This window comes from Plodia interpunctella, chromosome 17 (genome assembly GCF_027563975.2).
Source record: "Plodia interpunctella isolate USDA-ARS_2022_Savannah chromosome 17, ilPloInte3.2, whole genome shotgun sequence".
Taxonomy (NCBI): Eukaryota; Metazoa; Arthropoda; class Insecta; order Lepidoptera; family Pyralidae; genus Plodia; species Plodia interpunctella.
The window spans coordinates 3,588,822-3,611,013 of record NC_071310.1 but is presented as its reverse complement, the minus strand read 5'-3'; the positions used below and the strand labels follow the sequence as shown (position 1 = coordinate 3,611,013).

At 34.2% G+C, this 22,192-nt stretch overlaps 1 protein-coding gene across 2 annotated transcripts in view; it reads right to left on the bottom strand.

Moving 5' to 3' along the window:
• LOC128677010 (hemicentin-2-like) overlaps window positions 1-21,826 on the bottom strand; it is a 104,284-nt gene extending 82,458 nt beyond the window's left edge. For both annotated transcript variants that reach the window (XM_053757523.2, XM_053757525.2), the window contains exons 1-2: window positions 21,685-21,826; window positions 819-846 (exon numbers count right to left, since the gene is read on the bottom strand). The gene's annotated coding sequence lies outside the window, so the exon portion shown is untranslated. The remainder of the gene's footprint in view (window positions 1-818; window positions 847-21,684) is intronic.
• Between the last annotated feature and the right edge of the window lie 366 nt (window positions 21,827-22,192).

The following is a 22,192-nucleotide window of genomic DNA, read 5'->3' as shown; positions in this document are numbered from 1 at the left end:
TAGTTTCGGCTCTAAATTTTTCAGCAGCCGATTCCCAACAGTTGGTGTCACAGATTCTGTTTTAAAGTTTTCGGAAAAATGGCTAGAATAAATCGCCTGTGCAATGTACAGACTATTGAACTATAACTCAGGTCATCAAACCTATTTTTATATAAATTAGATAGAACCAGAGAAGTGAGAAAGTCCGTAGTCAAATCCACAATTTTTTAACAACTTTACGGTCTGCCCTATTTTTATTATTATCATATATTTTCGTCCCCATGTTCTCAGACAATCTCTATTTATAAATAATGGTCAAGGGGAAACTTATGGTTAAAATGCTCGGCTGTGAACCGAAAATTCCCAGGTTTGAATCCCACTCACGCCACATGAGTTTGTATACCAATATGACTCACTAGATGTTGCCCGGGGCTTCGCTCCCGTGAGAATTTTGAGATAAAATATAGCATAGAGCAATCTTGGATAATGTAACTTTCTAATGGTGAAAGAATTTTTGAAATTGGTTTGGTAGTTTCGGATATTACTCGCCTAAAACACACAAACTCACAAATGCTCTTTATAGTAAGAGTATAGATGTATAGCAGTTTGTATCAATCACCACTTGCTACCGGTTAATGAAAACATCATGAGGAAATCTGCACTCTGGTTGATAATCAACTTGTGTATGACAATGGTAAACCACTCCATTAATAGTGAAAGTCGTGTTGTTTCATTCCACCTAATGACCATGACGCTCAGCCATGAGGAACACGACTACGAAGAAGAAAATGATTTTACTCTTTAAATAAAATTAGGACGAACAACTTTTAAGTACGTACCAGAATAGTATCAAGATGTGTGCTCCATCTGAAACAAAAATAAATTTATGAGTGCAAACACTTCGTCTAATTATCATTTTTTTGTTTTTAGTATTATGAACTGAAGCGATGGTGGTCCAGTTGTTGAGCCGCCCATAATCAGAAAGTCACAGGATAGGATCTTCCCCTCCAGCAGTGTCAAAAAAAGAAGTGTTAAGATTTTGATCCGTTAAAAGTATAGTAATAGCACCTGCTAAAACAGGAAGGGAAAGAAGTAAAACTAAAGCAGTAATACCAACAATTCAAACAAATAAAAGTATTTGATCAACCCTACTTGAAACATTTGAGTTTATGTGACTCATGTTCAAAAACTAACATACTTGCATCCGGTGAAGGAAACCTGCCAAATGATAGACTGTTAATTTCACTAATGTATGTCTACTGCCACTAGTCGATATAAATAAAAATCGTTTCAGATGCCGTTAAACATTTGAATAAATTTAGAACCAGTGTTCGACAATATCACACTCATTATACATCTATAGGGAATGTACTTTTGTATGTCTTTAAGTAACAGCGTCTATTCGTAGTATATACGTAGCTATAGTGTGGAATGTAACACACGCAGCTGTTACTCCTTGGGCAATTTAATCGAGCCATTGTCTTCGCCATTCTTAGCTCCGCTTTACATCAATTACTATCGACCCGGTCCGGCTTCGCACGAGGTCTATAAATCTTGTAAACAACAGCGAAAACTACATCAAAATCCATAGTGTGGTTTAAATGAAAAAAGTCAACAAACAAACGCGGAGGTGCGACTTTGTTTTATACACAGAATTTAGAATAATAGTCGGAGTCTTTATTAACCTAAGGTTTTATACTATATAGTGATTGTGATATTCTACCATCGTTATATTGCGACCACCTGGGCCCGTGCGGTAAATGAGAATTTTCCTCGAAGCAAGATTATCCAGCAACAAAGAGTGTCTACTTACTGGCCTTTATTATAATTTAGCGTTTCTTTTCAACAATTTAAATTATAATAGCAGCGCTCGCTAAAAGGTCCGTCAAAGAAAGTACTTTGTACTTGTGATAAAGATAAATATAAATGTGAGTGGAATAGTGAAACAGAAGACAGGTGTCGCGGGACCGACTCCTTTAGCGATTATTTATTAATAACAACACAAATAATACTTCTGAAGTATTCTAGCTACAACGGGCAGGATTAAATCGAAAGATGTGAATTGATTTATTACAACCTACCTTGAAACTACGAGTAATGTTCCCTTGAGTATTTTGAGCACAACATGAACTGTACAATAGTGTTGTAACATTTTTTTATACATGTACAGAGTTAATAGTTTTCAACAGTATAACAACGGCGTGTGGTTCTTGCCTCTCTGAAATGGAACAAAAGCATTCCCGAAGAGGGTTGGCGTCAGACAGTAAAATGACAGCCGAATCAAAACTTAAACATTTATTAATTGGTATTAAGATGGTTATAAATATTTTTTATAGCCTGCATTATGTGTCTCACAGCTGGGCAAAGAAATAAATTAAATTTCCGTCAGGTTCAGTCCGGTCATCGCGGTATCACAGCCGCGAATACGCGTGAGAGAACCTCAAATAAAAGAACGAGCTTTTAAACCAATTCAAAAATAAATTATAGTTTTACAAAGATAAGAAATAATATGTACCTACATGAAATGAAAAGAACATTTATCTTAATTGACAGACGCGCACAAAATTCAATAAGGGCTCCGTACCTATTTCAGAATGGTGACATTTGTTCAGAAGAAAGATCTTTTCAGACGTCGAAACAGGATAGTAGAGCGATTTTACTTATCCACTTCGCTAAGCACTTGACTAATCCAAACCGACCGGACCCGTGTCAAATGATTAAGTATTATGATTGATGCGTATAAAAGGTACAGTCAGCTGGAAAATACGTAGTTAGACAGCTATTGAGGTGTTGAAATGAAGAAGATGAGGATACACGCGTCCTAATGGTCACCTTTCCGGCTATAATTTACTGTATTGTGTAGACCTTTTGAATTTTGGATGCGACGAGTATAGGACCCCTTCACTCAATATCCTCTCGTGGATGTTGTACGAAGCAGAAAAAAATTGACAGCTGATAGATAACAGCAGCATTTCTAAAAAAGTTTGACGTCAGGCAAGCGGCCAGTAAAATCACAAACGAATCTAAAACTGTTAAGCATTCGATTTTTATGCGTACCGGGCTTCGCGTCGTCATAGCCGATAATTAAATGGGTTAGGCCTATTATATATTCTGCGAAGCGATGAGAGGCAGTACTAAGGATAAAATAAAACTTTATCTCTTTAGATAAACACGTTTTGGGCAACCCTCTAATCTGGATCAAAGTTCACAAGAAAAAGTTAACAATAAAAAATATCAGTTGTGCCTTATTTTACATATATTGAGGTTCCCAACCCTAACAAAACACATGTATAACACTCAACATAAAGGACAAAAACATCACTGTGGCGAGGATTCTCTGAATCAGTGTATATAGGTATGTTAACAGAAATGGCGGATGCGGCGGGCGAGGCGGGGCTACTGCCCAGGGCGCAGGATACAAATGGGCGTCTCAGGTTTGCAAAAAGAGCGTGTAAATATTACTTGCCCGAAGTCTTTTTTTTATTCACACAACACTTGCTACTATTAGTTATTAGCTGGTAGCAGACATAATGCGTAATGCGTATGGCAGCCAGATACAATTCCATACAATACTGCGCATGCGATCAACACGGTAAACAAAACTAATGGTTTGTCTTCATTGAGACAAACCGGCTCCATGCGATGAGGAAATATGTAAGAGAAAATACCTATTAGCAAAAACAAAATAAAAATGTACTGTTGTAAAACTATATTACTTAATTAACGGTAATACACCAAGAGGTGTTACACGCGACGGCGGTCGGATGACGACTGAGGTCCATTTCGTTGTCGATAGGATAAGGATAATATTTCATTGTGCAAGGGATGGGTGCATTCATACACCAGCACCAGCAACACCTACTTAGTAGTAAAGCCAGCAGCTACTTAGTAATAAAGGCTCCAACTGAAAATCAGTGTATTGCTCCTAGAGTAATAACATCACTGAATTGTGGCCTGTTTAGATTATTGCAGCACACACACCCATAATCACTTTTTGTACGTTTTGTTTTTTTTTTTTTTTTATCTTTGTTTTCTTTTTATGTTATTATGTGTGTGTCTGTAGTTTTTTGAATAAACTTATTTCTATTCTATTCTACACACAAGCTAACTGTATGGATGAATAATATATCTGTGATCCCCCTTAGTCTATACTGAATAACATATACTTACGTCCAATATGTCCATACATTTACTTTTTCCTATCACGCCGTTTTTTTGTTAGCACCGCAATAAAAGTCGGTCAGTTGGACAGAAACAGGTACGCGTTTAGTTTCTGGTTTAGATCTTTTATCGGGGCGCGCTGTAGAAATCGCCCTGGGCGCTTTTACAGCAAAAACCGGTACAGTATGTTAACATAAAAAGCGCATTGAATGGTTTTGTCGGGAAACCGAAACGCTCCTTGAGGATTACAACTGTTTAGCCGTGAGCCGATAACAGGACATTTCCACTCAAAGCACGGCCATTTTGTTTGCAAATAAAGTATGATTATGTTTATTCCAGGAATTTGCTTTAATTTTACCATTTTTAACAGTTAAGTCATAAATAAATTTTATGATAAAAGTTTCCACTTTATTTTCTCTTGTTATTTTTTTTAGTTCTGATTTTGTTTCCAATTTATTAAATCTGTTATTAAAATGTAGTCTTACTAATTTTTTCCATCAATGTTTGTGTACGAAGATTATTTTGTAAATTCAAGTAATTAATTTTAGGTACCTACTTAATTATATTTTTCTATAAATCTTCGCAGACTAATAAAAAGTATCTACAAAATTTCGCGAATATTATTCCCAATATCCTTATAATTTTCTCATGATTTTTCGTATACCTTTTCATCTTATATATTTTGTGGAATAACTGTACGCCATTTTCCACGAAAGCGTCAACATATTGAGTGGTTTCGCGAAATTGAAAACGTCGCGCTTGTGGCGTCAATAACCGACTGACTTCCCGCCACATAGTATAACCAGGCGTCCTAGATGGGCGACTGAACGCTGCACAGCGCAAAATGATGCTTTGCGATCCGCAGAAAAGAAATCTTTTTTTCTTCTCTAAATTTTGTTGATTTTTTAAAATATAAGTTTTTAACATAAGGTAGCTTAAGTTTGTCATCGAGTCTCTCTTGTTTATATACGGACAGTACACTTTCCCATTTATTAATCATGGAAGTATGGTTAGTATGGAAGTACGAGTTACGGCGAAATCATAGGCCTCAAGAAAATACATCCGTACATTTGATATTGATGTATCGCGTCGCGTCGCGCTTCCCTACCGTGTTAATCGCTCACTTAGGACAACGGATCACACAAATAGTGTGACATGATATAAGGAGCGAAGAGAAAAGCCCTTTGAGGGTTAAAGGGTTAAAATTGGGACTAAACTCATGCTTTTTACATGCTTAAATATATTTGCATATACCCTTTCCGCCCTCAGGAATACGAATAAAGAAGTGTCATAGAGAATTTTCAATGAAAGCACGCGCTCTGAGTCCTTCGATGTTTTTGATTCCTTTTTTTTATCCTCATTACTACCGGTTGTACCACCAGTAGTACGAGTAAGACAGGCAATAGAATCTGCCGTATACGAAAGACTGAAAACTCAGACACATAGCATATCCTTTTTTATCCATTCTCCATTGAGGATTGACACTATCAGGATTGGTATACAACGAAAACAGAGTCAACAAAAGCTAAGTAACATAAATAAGTTTACCTCACAAATTTTTTTATAATAGATGAAAGAAACATACGTACGTGTATTATATAGATAGTTGTTTCTGCAATAATTTAAATTATTTGCCATTATCTTATTAATACTTATAGTTTGAAACAGTTCAAGGATGGTCGTGTCTTTTTATGTTTCCGATCCGAATTATAAATTTAAATTTGTCAATTCGAACAATGTATTATACAACATTGTGTCCGACTCACAATCACAACCTTATGTTATGAAAACTAGTTTCATGTGTCCGAACAAACAATCTGGTAACGGTATTGTGGTACCTAATGTTTCATGTAGTATTGATTTCTGTTATAGGAATCATAAGCTTGGAACGCACAGGTTTTGTCCTCGCCAAAGGAATCAAGTTTCGTTGTCAATAGGTTATTAATGTGTGTTGTTTTGTATTGTTATCGTTTATAGATGTCATTAAAATTAGAACAGAGAATGTCATTATTACGTGGGTATTGGGTAGCCACAATTATATTATTATATTATACAAAGTACGTAATACAATACAAGGCGCCACGGAAGTATCTTCTTTCCAATTAGAGCACACGATAAAACAAGTACATGTTATTACCTGTTATTTGCTACGTGTTTGGAGGCGTTGAGGTTAAATCTTACTTTGTCCTAAGCGAGCGACAAACGCAACAAAACAGCGCGATTTATCTATATGAATATTAATTAGTCGGAGTGGAAATCCCTCCTATCTATATCCATTTTGCACAACCAAACAATCAGTTGGAGCAGATATAGAAAGAATGATCCGTTTGATTGATGCACAAACTATAGTTCGGTTTAATTGATGAAATCGGGAAATCCTGATTTATCGCGTCCCACCCACTTGTGACATCCATGCATACGTTTGCATCGCATCGTAAGACAGCCTGACAAAGTGGGGGTTTATAACTAACTCACAAAATGTATGCATGTGTGGCGTCTCTCCCCAAACAATGGAGAACCTGTTGTCCTGTGGATATCACCTCCACCCAGGATAACTTAATAGCGGCCACCGATTAGGCAGTATTAGTTCAGGGAAAATTTAAATTCGTGGCTATTCCAACGATATATTTTAATAATCGCCAAGAAGAAGATACATATGTCGTACAGTGTACCGTCGCCTACCTAGGACACCGGATAATTGCAGACGCTTGCTGAGTATAGCATACAAACTTGTGGAAAAGGCCACTTGAAAAGGAAAAAAGAAATAGTTGTTAAAATGTTGGCTGTCTTAACACAGAAGTCTTCGCTGAAACGGCCCACAATTCTTTTTCCGCATTCCTGAAGAGTTACAATGGAGTGGGGTTCCTTATGAAACCGTGACTCAGGAAGAATGTTAGGACCCGCATTCGACACGACAGCTCATTTGTAAGTTTACGGGGAAGTTTGGACATGTGAAAATAGAATAACAACAAATCACCTTTGAAAATAGATACCAATTCCATAATATATTTAATTAATATATTTTTTATAATAGAAAATTTTGGATAGAGGATGGAGTGTGATGAAGTTTGTTAGTCAATCGCGCAAATTCTACTTAACGGATTTCGATGAAATTTGACACACAGGTATGAATGAATGAATGAATGAATGAATGAATGAATGAATGAATGAATGAATGAAATTTATTTGCTTAAATGTGGTACATGAGGTGAAATACATAAATTTTAGTTCGCACACTTAGCCGTTTCTGGCATGCAAAAAGTAAAATTATTTATATGCATTACATGAGTCAAAGTTATTACTTACAATTACAAAGTCAATTTAAATATGATTTTAATTTTTCAGGATGTAGAACTGATGTCTAAGCGTAACATATGTCAAACAAAAAAAAATATATAAATGTCAATAATCAATACAAACAGCAAAATTAAATTATATTATTTGAATAAATTGAATGACTAATTGTAATTTGGTTCTAGGAATTCATTAATGTTATAAAAACTTTTTTCTATTAGCCAATCCTGGAATTTTCTTTTAAACAATCTTAGAGGTAGTTCTTTAAGTTCATCAGGAACGTTATTGTATATTTTAGAGTTGTGAGTTGCCAGGCAAGAGGCAAGCATAATAAGCTAACCGCTGCGTAGAATTTAATTGTTTAAGTGTGTAATTTGCATACATTTCTAGTTTTTTATGTGAAATACGTGAATATAAGAATAAGATCATCAATATTTTAATGTAACTTTAATGGAAAAGTGAACAGTTAAAGAAGAAATCAACAAAACAGTTTAAATTTTACAAAATAACTGTTGGAATCCCTGACCTACGACAACCCGCAGAGTCGCCGCTTGATGAATCATTGCATCGCATCGCTCAGCTGAGCCACGACCGCCCGTGTACCACGAGACGCAGATTTTAGCGACGTTAACTATCGCTACCTCTGTACTAAGGTAATAAAAAATGTCTGATACAAAGAATTGTAGTGGCTGTAAAGGCGTTATTGTTGATGAACGGTATTTACAATGCAGCATTTGCATGGAATATTACGACCTTATTTGTGCCAATGTTCCGGAAGTTCGATTTTACAAAATAATGACTAAAGAACTCAAAAATACTTGGCAGTGCGTTGTATGTAAAAGCAAACAGCCCAAAATCGATAATACAAATACACCAGTACGCGCTTCTTTTGACGGCGTGACAGTACAGCGAGGGGCGGACAAAAGTAGTCCGGTCTACCTAGATTTATCTATATTTGAAAACAGTAATTTGATGCAGCCGTCAACGTCCACTGCCTGTAATGCTGCATTGAGTGTCACCACTAGCAGTATACCTCAGTTATCAGACAGCGAAGAAGATGATCAAATCACTTCTCTTAAACATAAAATATCGCAGCTCACGAATGAATTGGATCGTGCTTCGAATAAAATAATAGAATTAACAGCAGAAAATGAAGTTCTGAAAAAAACTATTTCAGAATTAAAGCCCCACAAAGACAATAAAAAGTCTAAAACAAAAAAATCAGCACCAAAAACTAAAAAAGTCTCAAGTCCTCAAATAAATGATATTAAGAAAGCAGGAAAAGTTACTATGAAGCCCCAAAATATAGTTCAAAATATATCAATACAGAGTGAATCAGAAAAGAAGATGAAATTATGCATGATAAGCAGTAATAATGATATTAAAATGCTAGAGATAGCAAAAAATTCTTTTAGTAACTCAGAAATATGTCATTACTTGTACCCTAAGTGTGGGATAGGCCAGCTCATAAAAAACATAGATGTGAAACTTAAAGATTTTACAAAGGATGATTGTTGCATTATTTTTATTGGTCAAGAAGACTTTAAAAAAACAAACAACTATTTTGATTTAGTTTTAATGCTGAGGGAAACATTATCAGCAATTACTCATACAAATATAATATTATGTCTGCCAATATTTAAATGTGCTGACAATACAGACATTTTTAATTGGAGACTGGAATGCTTCAATAATTTACTATATTTGGATAACCATACACATAATTATGTATATCTACTAGACACAAATTTGAATTTATCATTTGAATATGACATGTTCTCAAGACAGTACGGGACTATAAATTACTACGGGATGAAGAGGATATTTAAAGACTTGGAAAATCTAATTCAAGACATCGAGTATAATAATAGGGAATGTGATAAATTCTTGTCAATCAATAATTTAAACACAAACGATCAGTTTTTTCTGTGATTCGAAATTAGTTATAATACATCAAAACATTGCAGGTTTAGTGAATAAGTCTGACTTACTTGTTATACACATGGAAGAATTATTATGTAATAGAATTGACATTGACATTATTTGTGTATCTGAACATTTTATTAAATCGGGAAATGAAGACAATTTGTATATCCAAAATTTTTGTCTTGCAGCATGTTATTCGAGGTCTAGTGAAAGTCGTGGAGGTGCATGTATCTTAGTGAAAAAAATATATAAATATAAAGAAATTCGTATATCAAAACATTGTGTTAATGGAGTTATAGAATGTTGTGCAGTAGAGTTGACAGAATTTAAATTAATAATATTGTGCGTCTATAGACCATCCACTTCTAAGGATTACGATACTTTTTATGATAAATTGGATATTATCTTAAAAATATTATGTGCACATTCAAACAAGAAAGTTGTAATATGCGGAGACTTTAACATTAATATCTTAAAACGATGTACTTTAGCTTTGGATTTTGAGTACTTCCTTAGGGGTTATAATTTGACATTACAAATCAGAATACCGACTAGATTGAGCAGTAAAACATGTATAGACAATTTTGCTCACAATATGGAAGGTATAAGCAAAACTTATGTGCTAGAATTCGGTTTGTCTGACCACACGGCTCAAATAATAGAAATCCCGGTCAAGAAAGTAAATGTTGTAAAGTATTGGCGGGTAAAAAAACGTGATTTAGGTTCAGACAATTTAAGTATTTTTAAAAAATATGTAAAGGAATTTGGCTTTTCGGGTGTTTACGACACAGAGGATCCAAATTTGGCTACTAAATATTTTCTAGAAAATTTCCAAATGTTGTATAATCTTTGTTTTCCGGTAAAAATAGTAACTGTAAGAAACATTAATAAAAATAAATGGGTCTCAAAAGGAATAAAAAAATGCTGTAAAAGCAAAAGAGCTCTTCTTTGGAAATATAGAAAAAATGCATCATATGAAAATAAAATTAACTTTAAAAATTACAGTAAAAAATTAAAGAAAATCGTAAACTTAACTCAAAAGGCGCAAAACTCACATTATATTCATCAAGCCGAAAATAAGTCCAAAGCAACATGGCAAATAATAAATAAAAGAGAATATACTAGAAACTATATTACAAGAGTTGAAAAAGATGGTAGTATTATTACGGACCCTAAAAAAATTGCAGATGCTTTTAACTCACACTTCATCAATAAAATTGAATATTTATCAAAAAATTTGAATAACAAAGTTGATATACAAACACAGTCACAATCCATGTTCCTACAACCCATATCACCTGAAGACGTCATACGTATTATTACGACTTTGAAAAATAAAAATAGTACTGGACTCGACGGTATATGTACTAAAGTAGTCAAGTTTGTAAAAGAAGAGATAGCTCAGCATCTGAGTCATATAATAAATATGTGCATAGATGCTGGTATCTTTCCTGAAACACTAAAAACAATAGTTATCAAGCCAGTGCATAAAAAAGAAAGCAAACTCAATATGTCCAATTTCAGACCCGTAGCATTGGGATCTATATTCACAAAAATATTTGAAAAATATCTTTATGATGCTCTTTATAAATATCTGACAAAATACAATTTACTATGTGACGAACAAATGGGATTTAGGAAAAGTAGAACTATCAACATGGCAATATATAAATTACTTGACATTGTAATGCATAATGTAGATAATAGAACCGCGGTATGTGCACTGTATACAGACATGACTCAGGCGTTTGATTTTGTTAACCATAAGCGATTAATAAATAAGCTGCACGCATATGGAATAAGAGGGAATGTACTGAATCTTATATCATCTTATTTAGATAGCCGTGGTCAGCACGTTGAGATAAACCGTATCTGCACTGTAACTAATCAAGAACAAACTTATTTATCGGACCATCGTATCAATAAATTTGGAGTTCCGCAGGGCAGTGTGTTAGGGCCACTGTTATTTTTAATATACATTAACGATCTGCCCAAACATGTTAGACAACACATGGTATTGTTCGCTGATGACAGTACAGCTGTAATAAAATGTAATGACCCAAAGGAATATGAAACCGATATAACTAATGTATTACGTGATATAGTAGAATGGCTTGAGATAAATAATTTGAAAATTAATATGAAGAAATCTAAATTGATGCAATTCGCTCAAAGAAAGACAGTACAAAACTTAACTATTCATTATAATGGAGAACAGGTTGATGAAGTCATGACAACCAAATTTCTAGGGCTAACAATTGACAACAAACTAACATGGAATGGTCATACCGATAATGTTTGCAACAAATTAAATAAATGTGCGTACGCTCTTTTTCAGCTTCAGAAAAAAATAAAATTAGAGGCGTGTGTTGTAGCTTATCACGGCTTAGTCATGCCGATATTGCGATATGGGATAATATTTTGGGGTAATTCAAGGGATAAAGACATCATTTTTAAAGCACAAAAAAGATGTGTGCGATCAATGTGCGCTTTAAAAACTCAAGATAGCTGTGTGCCATATTTCAAATCCCTTAAATTACTAACATTTCCTTGTATTTATATATTTGAAATATGTATATTTGTAAAATTAAATCCGCACTTATTTAAGAAAATAAGGGACACGAGAAAAAGAAAGGACCGTGTTAGGCCACAATATGTACACAAACTGGTAGTTGGTGGTCACAATACGGCGTTATTAAGAAACAGTGTATTTGGCATGGCCCCTGTTATATATAATAAATTGCCAGAGAGTTTTAAAGATCTTAATTTTTTGAAGTTTAAGAAAACATTGAAACTTTTTTTATTAGATAAATGCTATTATACAATAAATGAATTTTTAAATGACAATTTATGATATATACCTACCTAATATGACAAGTATAAATAATTATTTTAATTTTAATTACTTTCTTGTTATTTTGTTTTTATTTTGCATGGCGATTGACAAACTTACAGTACTTATAGTTTAATTTTATTTACAATTAAAAGGTTTTTTGACTCTAATAATTTAATAATGATGACTCGTGAAATATAATTAAACATATAATCTTGATGCATGCCACACAAGGAAATAATATTTTTATAATTAATTAATTATTGTACATCCGCTCTCGGATAAAACATAGTGATACTAAAAACATGTGACTTATATCTGTAACACCTACCTATGTTTTACAATAAAGTTTTTTTGAATTTTGAATTTTGAATTTTTGAATTTTTTTAGCACACATAGCATAACAACCTCTAGAACATATCATAGATCTACTAGCGGGCAACAATAAGCGGTTCGGATATCTGCAGTTATTATTACAATGATCGCCTCGTTTCCTGAACAGGTGCATATTGTTTTTAACAAAGACGCAAGTTTCATAGATATATAGGCCAGAAAGAGTCAGAAGTTTAAGTTCTTTAAAGAGTGTTTTGCAACTGGTGAGAGGAGGAACGTTACAAATTGCTCTAACACACTTCCTCTGGATAAGAAAGAGCCTCTGTATATCTACCGAATTACCCCACAACAGAATTCCATATCGTAGATTGGAAGCAACATATCCGTGGTAGGCATGCAGTGCTGTTTTTTGGTCAGTTATCATAGTAAGACGTCTTAAGACATACACAAAACGATTTAATTTTAAGCAAATTTTATCTATGTGCTGTTTCCATGTACAACACTTGTCCATAGTTATCCCGAGAAATACTGCATGATCTACTTCGTCAGGTAGATAATAATCTGGAATAACACATAGGGTAGGTACTCTTTTATCTTGAAATTCATGAGAGAGAAGTCTCGGCGCAGTTTGCAATAAATAAACTATTAGCTTAAAATGCGTAAAGAATATATTTATGACTAGCTGTGCCCCGGGGCTTTGCTCTCGTTGGAAACTCGGGATACAAAATACCCTATATGTTAATCCAGGTTACATTCTGCCCTTGTACATTTCATAACAATCAGTCTAGTAGATTTAGCGAAACAAACATACACACATACATCCTCACAAATTTTTGCATTTATATATTAGTAGGACACTGTAGGACACGATTATTTGGATCGATTTACATTCTGAAAATAAATAGGTATTTTTAGGAGTTGTATAAAAATAGAGGACACGAACTTGAGATAAGGACATTTGTTCGCAGGTACAAAAGTTTAATATTACAACGACATTTTACTGGGAAATAATATTCGGAGCTGGAACCTTGCGATAATCTTAGTTTCTTTTTAACCTATGACGATAGAAAGATAAGAGTTATACATTTAATGTGTCTGTGTATTCGTGGCATCGTAGCAGCCAAACGGTTACTGGAAGTTCACTATATGATTACTTGCCACTAGACGAAAGGAGTCGTAAAAGTGTTGTCAGATGCCTTTGGGCGACTTGAATAAAATCTGACATAAGTGTTAGCAATAACCCACTCGTAAAGAAGGAAGACAAAGGACAATTTTTTTCACTGTTGTGTATCTATTTCATGCATGTCAGAAGGAACTTTATAGCTGTCTCTGAAGTTATAAATCTATGGAATCTAATCTGTTATCTCCCTGTTACCTACAGCCCTTTTTCCTGTCAAGCGGATTTCGGGAACCCGCATAAATGTACGCCGAAATTCAAACAAGAAAAGTCTTCGCTTGCTGTATCCGTAAAAAAATCGAGCTTGGGCTTGGGTTATAATAAGAACCTTAAAGTATTTACCCGTAATGATACAGACATTGTAGTTAATAACTACTTTTAGGCACAAAATGACTCATAGGTAAGTTTTCCAAGAAAATCTCATATATATATATAGACTACTAGCTGCATCCCGGAAGTTTGCTCCCGTGGGAATTTCGGGATAAAAAGTATCCTATGTGCTATTCCAGGTTATATTCTATCCGTACACCAAATTTCATTAAAATCGGTCTAGTACATTTTGTGAAAGAGTAACAAACATACATACGTAAACGTACGAGGATGTCCTCACAAACTTTCGCATTTATAATATTAATAGGAAGTAGGATACAGACAGGATCGACCTTGGACCTCACAAAATTCTGAACTTAGGACCTCTTGAGTAGAGAAATAGCGTGTTAATTACGTAAGTCGTCAAATTAGTCAGAAATGTAACATTTCAAGACATCAGATTCATGTTTAACAAATTTAGGTAAGTACACAGTAGGCAAACACTGTGTAACACCTAGCTGTCCGCAAGCGGCTGCTTGCCTGACGTCAACCCTCTTTAGGGGCTATTGGTGCCTATCATGTAAAGGCGATAAAGTGGATTTGGAGTGATCCTATCCTAGGGCGGGACCGCACACCACTGGCGACAGCGACAGACCAGACAACATTCCATGCGTTTTGATTGCTTGACCTTGAACTTTCTATGTCATTATCTCTGTATTCGTGTGCCATACACATTAAGAGTGAGTTGCACTGTCAAATTTGACGTTGACTTTAACGTGCGCCCCGCTGACATTTAGACAAAATGGCGTACTTTGCGTTTTTCTGCGCACGTCAAAAATTAACGTCAAAGTTGACGGTGCAACTCACCTTAAAATATTTACATTTGAGGTGCGTAACAATAACGTATTCACATAACCTTTAAAACTGGTTGGACATCAAACATTTTGTTGAATCACACTTATCTTCTATCAACACATAAATTTTTATTTCATCACCAATGGCAAGGAATGATATTTTGGACACAATCTCAGTATAAGTATAACTAGGTGTTGCCCTGGGCTTCGTTCTCGTGGGAATTTGGAGATAAAATAGCTCAGCCTATAGCAATCTTGGATAATGTATCTTTCTAATGGTGAAATAATTTTTGAAATCTGTTCGGTACTTTCGGATATTACCCGCCTCAAACATACAAACTCACAAAAGCTTACCTCTTTATAATAATAGTATAGATTAGCTATATCTACTTACTGAGATCTGCATCCTCCAAGAAAGAATTCTTACTTACAAACTTGCTTTATGAGACATTGTTTACAAATTTTTGAATGAATCAATCAAAAATCTTGGCTTCTAGAAAAGAACACGATCTTGAGTTTAAGATTAGATAAACCGTCACGAGATAACAAACTTACTTTCGCATTTATAATTTTGTTATTAGTTGGGATTGCCACTATCATATTAGGATTTTCTTAGACTTGGGTGAGTTGTACCAGTCAACTTTGACATTGACTTTAACCCGAGCGCTGCTAACGTTTAGACAAATTGGAATACTTTATGATAAACTCTATAAGAAATCTTTGAAAAAACCCGTAATTTACCAATTATATGCAACGAGGCAATTTTGCATATATTCCAGCAACTATTATTATTCTAATGCCGATTCCACACTGTCGCCGAACTCAGACACATGCCGACGTGAATTCGTAAACGTGGTTAGTATGAGTGCTTTTATTTACCGCAATGAAAAACCAGTGTTTTAATTTTAATGTCGCTTCTATAAAACGTTAACTCTATATTCGATTCCGCCACATAACGCTACAGTAGGTACTGTTTATCGTGTTGCGTTAATATAGAGTTAAGATGTGTAGAATCGCAAATTAGATTATACAATCTAATTTATTTATATGAACAAATAAATACTACGAATCACAAAAAGTCGTAGAATAAAAGTTGCTTGTTTTGATCTATGTACCCAAGTAGTCTTTAGGAAGTTTTGCGTTTGGTACCAGTAACCCTTTATAGGTAATAGAGACAATTAAGGACCCTTACGGGCGTAGCAATTGACAAACTATTCGACGACAGTGTGGAGCCAGCATAACATGTCGGTCGCGTGTGAATGTACTTGAATAACTTATTCATAACAATAGCAAGTTTTGTAATAGGTGTAATGATGTGGACTGTACCTACCCTACCTAAAAACTACATAATGACCTGCTATTGGACCTTTGTCGTTATGGAAATAAAGGTCATATGCCATTACCCATGTAAGGTGGCACAATAACTCAACTTAAAATTCACTAGACGAATATTATATTCACTTAATGACGTCTATACATTATCACGGAAACGTTCACCGAACTATGGCGGATTCGGTATACATTGCTGGGTTTTCATTGCGGTAAATATAAACTCTCATTCCAACTACGCAATGTTAGGACGACTTAAGACATTTCACCCCAAGTTATATAGACATCACTTATGCTCTTATAATCTTATACATATGTTGAAGGCTGAAAAACCTGTAAGATACATCAAGTGATATACCTACTGTCGCGTCTATCTGTTTGTCTCTCTGTCACTCAAAAACTACCGGACGGATTTTTGTACGGTTTTCACCAATTGATAGATTACTGAGGAAGAATTAGGTATATAATTTGTTATGGTTGTACCCGAGCGGTGCCGGGGCCACTAGTTCCTTTTATGAATCCTACCAACATAGTGCACAACTAGTTTCTAATACGTACGAGTATAAGGTGAAAAATAAAAATATACTAAGTGCCAGTAGCATTTAACGATTAGCATAGTAATTTACTATGCGACACTTTACTGTGAATAAGTGTGATTACAGTGCGAAAATTATATAGGTATTATATATGTATAGTTAGTAAAGGTAATTGCGTATTTGACATCACCTTAGGTACTAGAAACACAAGTTATTGTGTTATCTACATACATAAAATATAGTCCTACATATATAATAGTCGATTTACAATAACAGTTAAATAATTAACCATCAATAAATATGTGTTATGGTAAATTAACTTTATGATTTATGGAGGCTACACAAGTGTCGTCGTCTAGAAAGATGTGCGTGCTGACAAGCGAGAAGAGTAACTAAGAAAACTGAGCAAATTCTCCCGGAACCGTGTACTTTCGGGATAAAAAGTACCCTATGAGTTAATCTAAGATATCAACAATCTGAATACCAAATATCATTATATTGGCCCAGCTGTTTGAGCGTGAAGGAGTAACAAAAACAAACCCTTATCTATACTTATAATAAAACTGTAACTGGACTATGTCTGTACATAGGAGATATTTACGAAAAAAATATTATAAATAAAAAAATAAGTTTGTTTGTTAGCTCTTCACTCTATCTAACTGAACCAATCTTCTTGAAATTGTGCATAGGTACATATAGTTTGAAATATGGAGGACATAGGGTGCCTTTCATCCCGGAAATTAAATGTTACCGTGTGAAATTTACGCGGGCGAAGCCGCGGGCAAAGCTAGTCTTGGATAAGATTGATTCTCTCTTAATTCCCCATTCAAGTTTTTGTATAAAATATTTGAAACTCTCTCTCCCTCTAATATGAGCGAAGTTGGAACCTCTCATTTGAACATCGAACCTAAAATAATACAAGTATATTTTCTTTCACAACCCGCCAGTAGAACATATTGTATCGATTCTCATTCAGTAGTTTATCTCGAATTCAATAATAACATTATTAGGGTCGTAATAATACTTCCAATTGTAGATCCGAGGATATTATACCAAAAGAATGGACAAAGCTAAGTACACAATTATTATTTTTCAATTTTGTCATTTACCTTCATACAAAAAAGTACAGTTGTATGTTATATAGTTTTGTAAATTTTTTTGTCGAGTTCAGTTGCGTTTTTCGACTATGACTAAACTATGAAATATAATATAGCATTTTGTATACATGATATGATAATAATACATTATTATGATATGCATGACCTGATAGTGCACCCAGGATCAGCTTCCGACAAGGGAACTCCTTAACGGTTTACTGCTAGGACATTTTGTCACCTGTTGAATGCGATAAGATCTCTCTGGTGATGTTATTTGTCTGTGTCAAAAATATATTTTTTGTAAAAATACATATTTTGTTTAAAATTTTAATGAAAGCTTTCCATAAGAAATTGCAGTTCCATACGAAAAAAAATAGTAACAACGACAATATAGCAAAATAAACATCTATTTGTCCAGGACATATTTAAGTATAATAAATATTACAAGTTCTAAAAAAGAAAACAAAGTCTTTATTTTTTTTTCAATAAGTAACCGAAATAATGATAAAATGCTAAAATAGTGATGTGACAGTATATAGACCTTATTCTTATCGACATAGATATCAGAGCAGCCTTTGATCAAAAATTCTTTTATTTAAGGTACAAATATCGAAAATAGCAATGTTCGGCAGACTTGTCAAGTTGTGACGAAGGCCAAGTTCGAATTTCCCGCGTTATCCGCCTGTTTGGGCTTGGCCCTCGTCTCCTGACGGCAATAAATTTTCATAGCTTCCACCACAGAAGCTTCAAGTATTTCTAAATAAAATAAATGGTCTACATCAGTATTTCAGTTGGTATTATTTCTCCTTTTTCCAAAGTAATAAATAATAATAATATTGTTTATTTTCTCCACAAGAAACAGACTAAAAATAAAATTAGTTTGTAGGTGCATACAAAATTAATGATAGGTTTCCGGAGAACCTGATTTACGGGTAACCAAATCTCGTATTTTTTCTTTAACATTTATCAGGAGCGAAGTCAGGGAGCAAGGGACTTTGCTCGTCAGAAATGTTAGATCGTGTCTGTTACTTCTAAATTCATGTAAGTTTTTTTTCAGTAAATAAGATTAGACAAAAAGTTTCCACAGATTTGTTAAATTTGTCTAGAAGTTAAGGATAGTTTAATTCGATTTGAGAGAATCGATACGAGTATGAATAAATTCTAGAGAAATAATTAAAAAATATATATTACATTTACTATTACATTAGTAAGTAGGTGGTGTTCGCGTAAAAGTTTACATGAAGTAAGCATTGAATATACTTCAATTGATCAATATTTTATCAGCATTTACCAAGAAGTTGATAATGTTTGTTTCATTGCACTTAATTTATCACCACGTCATATTCTATTATCCCATATCAGATGTGAATAAATAAATATGTAATGACATTTGAGTGTCAAACATGTCTTAAATGTCATGTCATATGCCTGTATACGATTTGAATAAATTCTGACACCAGTGTTAGCAATAACACACTTGATATGATGATGAGTGTCAACAGCATGTGAAACAAGGGCAAAGTCACGATTACAAGTGACATCACAATTACAGAGACCACGACGACCACCGGTAGCTAAATTAATACGTCGAAAACACGCAACGATCCAACTTTGATCACAAATTAATTAGCTAACAGAAGTTAACTAACCGAGGTAACCCTACAAACACAGAATTGGTGAACCGATGCTATTTCCTAGTTATTCTTTGTGTTTCGATGCTCTCAAATGATTTTATTTTATATCATATGTAATAGACACATGGTCTATAATCCTTTGGGAATAGCTTGCATTATAATACTATGTAGTGATGTTCGGTGTCGGGACAGTAATAACCTCGTTCTTGGCCATCATTAGGTCATCCCGAGTGCAGGTGTTAGACGGGGGGTAAAAAAACGGACCTAGAGTTATCATTAATGAATTTGGACTGCAGCCTCCAGTATTTTAAATCCACTTCGAAAGGGAATAATTCTGAAAAAGTAAAGAAACAGGAACATGTTCATTTACTTTTTCAGAATTATTCCCAGTTATAAATGTTTCCGTTTCCGGGAATGAAATATTACCAGTTTGAGCGAACGTTACTTGGTAATATGAATTTGGAATGGCACATCAATATACGTGGCTAGTTCTTTTTCAAAGACTTGATTTGCAGATATTTACTTATCTATTGTTTCGTTAATTTGCTCCAGCATGGCGAAAAAACAAGTTTAGCATAGAGGCGACATGCTCATCCTATGCCTCGTCTGACCAGTATCGAACGCATATTAAACAGAATGAGGTTATAACTGGCTATAATATTTTTATCCATAGGTGTTGCAACGGCAGGTAGAATTTTTGGGGCCCTTCACATGTTTTTATTATTATTTTCATTGCCTGTTTTCATATCTGTATGGTTCTTGTTCTTAGAACGTTTCGATCGCTATGGCCGCGTTATTATTAGAATGTTTACTATTTTAGCAAAGAAAATAATAATATCCAACTTCAAAATATTATAATTAATCTGTACTGTGGTAATGTACATTTTATGAATGGTTGATTATGAGTGATTAATTTTGGAAAGGATTTCTTCCTCAAGAAAATTGATGGATCGTAATGACAGCGCGATCACAGCCGGTCGAAACCCTCTGAGAACCACCATCTATTTATCTTTTTACAAGCTCTTAGCTTCGTGATGTTTGTCTGTAATCAAATCTTGCAAGTTAAATTTCTGTTACTTTCGCTTGTCCTGTAAATTTTCTACGTCGCTTCAGTTTCCACAACAATGTGTTGATATAATTAATACATTGTTATGGAATAACCTGATGCACCCAGGATCGGCTAATGGCTTCCAACGAGAGAACTCGTAGGGAGTGGAGCTCGAACCAGCATTACATGCAACAGAGATTTCACTGACCACAATAAAAACTTGTGACAAAAATGTCTTTTTTGGAATAAAACTTATTTTTCGTTACATATTACACATTCAAGTGACGATAACGTAGCGATTTAACTTCACAGACGTACAAATTAGTAACGCTGCAACAACTTTAATCGATATCTTAAATACATCGATTTGGTACGATTATGTACACACGTTCGGTTATTAATATCACTTCAGGCGGCGACTTCAAAAGGGAAAACTCATCAGAATTGTTTTTATGACGTTCCATGGTTACCTACCAAAAATATAATGAATTCATCAAACGTAATATAAAGTTTAAATTACTATAATAAATAAACATTTATGATGTGAAGTTATCGACTTTCTACATCACTAGTGTTTTATCGTGGACCACACAATCGTTCGGATATTCCGATGGGATATGAGCTCAGTTGCTTTAATGCGTGTAATTGACATCAGAATGACATTTATCGATTATCAAGATGAGATTATGATTCAGAAATATCGAGAGAACCAGATATGATAAAGTTACGAATCAAAATGTCGTGTGTTGAAACTGAAGATTAAAACTAAGCGACAAGGACCAAATCACAAGCATATGTTTTTTAATACTAACTTAAAATCAAATATAGCAGTGCATGTTGTTTTGTAATGTACGAACAACATTAAAACGTGTTGAATAAACATCAAATTCAATTAAAATATTTCTACTCTACTTCATACCTACATTCTGAAGTTATCAAAATAGGTATATAATTACATAAATTATGCAAAATCGGATTTTATAATGTTGGTATACTATCTACACACAAAGTTAGAGCTAACAAAGTATTTATTTATTGATGGATTTGAATCAGTAAAGCTACTTAAAGTTGCCCTAAATTTTAGGGTAAAACCGGGTAATCTCTAAACCTTTGGATAAATACTTTAAACAATTAATACTTAAATAGAATTTTAAAACATATATCTAATACTTACACAACTTTTTTCCAAATGAAAGTTTCTGTTCACGTCCCACAGTAAACAAAATAGAATAATCGCACAATAAAATCACCGCTAAAAAACACAAAAGTTTCACTCGAGTACACACACTTTTATTAATGAATAAAGTTCGAACGAATACATATATTTGTTACGATCGGATACACACAACGCGCGGACTAAAGCTGACACGAGATTCTGAGGCGTGCAGTCCTGACGCGGACCGAAAACATACTGAATGGGCCAGCCAGGGTGATGGGCTTCCATCGCCGCATGCCGCTTGCAGGACGAAAAATTAATACACCTGTGTTTTTATTTTTATTTATTAGTAAGCAAAGTCACGCACGAAAGTTCAAGGATGTCAGCAATATTAAAATATTAATGATCGATTACCATCATTAAATTATCAGTATTCTAGCTTTGTTTGTTTTAATAGGGTTACTGGGGTATTATGTGATCTGTGATAGGGTGTTTTTCTAGTAAATAAAAATAACTGATTTTTTTT